We start from the raw sequence: 3,208 nt of genomic DNA on the forward strand, positions 1-3,208 counted from the left end.
TACACAGACATTACATTATCCTCTCGCATCACGTTGTCCCCTCTTATATATACCAAACTACCCTATATCTAGCAAATACTAGAGCATTCGCCAAGATACGGGATAGTTCTAGAAAAGTGGCGTCACTGTAGTCATGTGACTCGCAGATGCAACAATATATACATGCTTATAAATTATTGTTGGTCCATTATCAACTTTTGTATGTGTATCACTTATATGTTTTTATAATTAATTCTATTACTGTGTGTAATAAACTAACCATTAGATTATAATGTTTTGATATAGAGATAATTGTTTATCTTATTCATTGCAAAATTACTGCTCTTAGTAAAGGTTAAAAAAAATAAAATTGAACAAGTAAAATAGTTGATCATTTATCAGTAACTGGAAGCTTTGTATACAGACCTGTAACTTTTACTGATAGTGTTTGAGAAATACTTTAGTTACTTTATTTTGTTTGCTCTCAGGCAGAGGAAAGGTTAGCAATGGTGGAGGAACAACGCAGAATTGATGACGAGGGCCAGAGACTACAGAAAGAACTAGAGAAAAAAATAAAACAGGAACAACACATAATTCTTAATAAAGGACAAGTTAGACTAAGATTAGCATTTTCTCTGAAACCCACCTGAGATTAAGTTGAAAAAAGTAAAAAATTGCAGCATTAAAGTTTGTGGATTCAAATAACTAGGTGGATTTATACTTTAAAGAACTCTTTCTTCCCCCCCAACCACTTTTTTTTCAGTAGAAATTTTAATAATAGGGCATGAAACAAATGGTTATATTTAACTCTTGACATTCAGCTCCATGAAGATCAACGTGATTTTACCTTAGTATGCTGTATCAGTTGATATATTTTATACATAGAGCTCTTTTTCTAAATCGTACATATTTAGCTACCCAATTACTTTGGTTTAAAGTTTCAATCATGGTAAAATAAAAATAACATTGCTGGTTTTTCAGTCTTCAAGCTACACGATATTTCTTCACACATTCTCACACCCATTTATATAGGCCTCCTTTTGTGTGTGTGTGTAGAAAAATCATTCTACAGAAAATATACTGAGGTTAGACTGTAACTATGAATTTAAAAACATTCACTGTTTACAATAGTTACTTCTTGTGACTAAGTTTTGCAAGTTTGACTGACATTATATACTTCCACATCTGTCCACATTTAATACTACTAGATTAAATGTTAATGGTATGCCTTGCACAGAGAAAATTAATGAGTGATGTGGGTCTGCTGTGTTTGTTCCAGGCATAATTATTCTGTAATACAATATTTATTGGTTCAAGTACTTATTTATCGATAAAATTACTTCTGTATTTATGAATTTTTATTTTGGCAGGGAAGATTTTATGGTAAACACAAAAGTTTGTTATTGTTTTATAGATATTTGATTAATCTTGTTTTAACATATTTCATACCAGGTGTCCAACTTTAAGTCATAAAGATTTACAAACGTTTTGGAATCAAATGTTTATCCTTTGCACAAGCCCTTAATTTAAAGTAGAAAGTCCAGTCTATAAGGCATGGGGGAAAATAAACATTACTAATCTATAGCACACAACTCTTTGACCAGCATCTAAGTAAACCACAATAAGAGTTTTCTAGGAAATGTATGCAGAGAGTGAATAAATCAAATCTGACCAAAAGAGAAACATATTAGAGTCAGTTACTTCACATTAACTCTTTCCACACAGCCAGGTCAAAATGCACATATCATGACCTTTTGAAGTGTTACATTCAAAATTTAATTAAACAACATTATTATTAGTGTATTTCAATAAATCTGGCATGAAAACATACTGTTTGAAATATTTATATTATTTAAATTTTATCTTCTTAATTTCAAAATCTCGGTCTTAATTTTCTGTGTCATGTGACACATCTGACCTCTAATTTCTCCACTTCAGAATTTTCTTATTTTTAAGATAGGCTGATGGAGTTTCCAACCAATTAGAAACACAATGTATGCACAATTATAAGCAAGAATATAAAATTTGAACATCCTGCCTTCTTGATTTGCTGAGATATCAAAAAGATTTTCCAACCCACCAGAGAAGCACCCCCTCATCTCTTTCTGACTTTTGACATTGTTTGTTAATAAACTGTTCATGGCTGATGGATGAGTTTATAACAAAGAGAAAGAAAATATTATTCTTTACTTAACTTTTTTAATTTGCATGCCATAAACTGTTAGCAGAAATGCTTGGTCTGTAATGATCATATTTTGCTGCTCCAAACACAAAAGGATTTTTATCCTATTTATAGCATACTGAAAAATGTAGATAAATTATAGACCATAAGATAGTAGTGCATCAAAGAATTAAATGTACAGAATAAAAAGCATTTAGTAGTATTTTAATTTTTTACATTTATGTAGAGTTGGGCATGATTTGTGGTGAGTGTGCCAGACTATGGATGTGAGGGTTCATGGTCTGCATTTTGGGACCACAAGTGCATAATAAGAGAAATGACCAAATCTCACTTGTTGATTAGCCAAAGAATTGGCAATGGGTGCTATTGGTTAGCTGCTTTCTATCAGTTCAGAATTAAGGATAGCCCTTGTGTAGTTTTGCACAAATATTAAAAATTGATTGAAAAATCAGCAAGTTAAAGAAGATTAGCATATTGACAATGAACAAATCTTGTGCTCTAACTTTGCTATATTCTTTTTTTCAGGCTGAATTAGATTCTGCTATCAAAAAGGATATAGGATTGGCTAGGGTATTAAAAAAGTAACTATTGTATATTTCTCACCTAATATAAAATTGTCTAAGATGTATAATTTTGTTCAGTTTCAGAAGTGAATAAATATACTGTAAAATAATATTTTTGTAATGACATTACACCATAAGTCATTTATTTATTGTAGCTAATAGTAGTGTTTTTCAGATCCAAATCTGTATAGATAGAAGTAAAACAACATAGGCAATATGGCAGGATTAATTTCCTTATTAATGACATAAATTTTTGTTTTCTTTATGTATTGGTGATGATTTAATGAAATGTATCAAAGACTTTAAATAGCATATATACCAACCAGCCTGGAGCGCAATTGCAGTGTTTGTATGTTCTTTCATTTATGAAGATACCTCAATACAAATGGCCAGTCTAACAGCAAAAAAACAAGGTCTTGGCTTTTGTGTTAAGTGGCTAATAGCTACCCCAAAATGTGTTCTAGCTTTGCGTATTATGGTATTA

At 30.9% G+C, this 3,208-nt stretch overlaps 1 long non-coding RNA gene across 1 annotated transcript in view; it reads left to right on the plus strand.

Annotated features, from left to right (window-relative positions):
• The window catches only part of LOC106473592, a 10,930-nt gene extending 7,941 nt beyond the window's left edge, over nucleotides 1-2,989 (plus strand). The window contains exon 3 of the long non-coding RNA XR_001291687.2: nucleotides 468-2,989. This is a non-coding gene — a long non-coding RNA (uncharacterized LOC106473592). The remainder of the gene's footprint in view (nucleotides 1-467) is intronic.
• The last annotated feature ends 219 nt before the right edge of the window (nucleotides 2,990-3,208 follow it).

This window comes from Limulus polyphemus, unplaced genomic scaffold (assembly GCF_000517525.1).
Source record: "Limulus polyphemus unplaced genomic scaffold, Limulus_polyphemus-2.1.2 Scaffold6302, whole genome shotgun sequence".
Classification (NCBI taxonomy): Eukaryota; Metazoa; Arthropoda; class Merostomata; order Xiphosura; family Limulidae; genus Limulus; species Limulus polyphemus.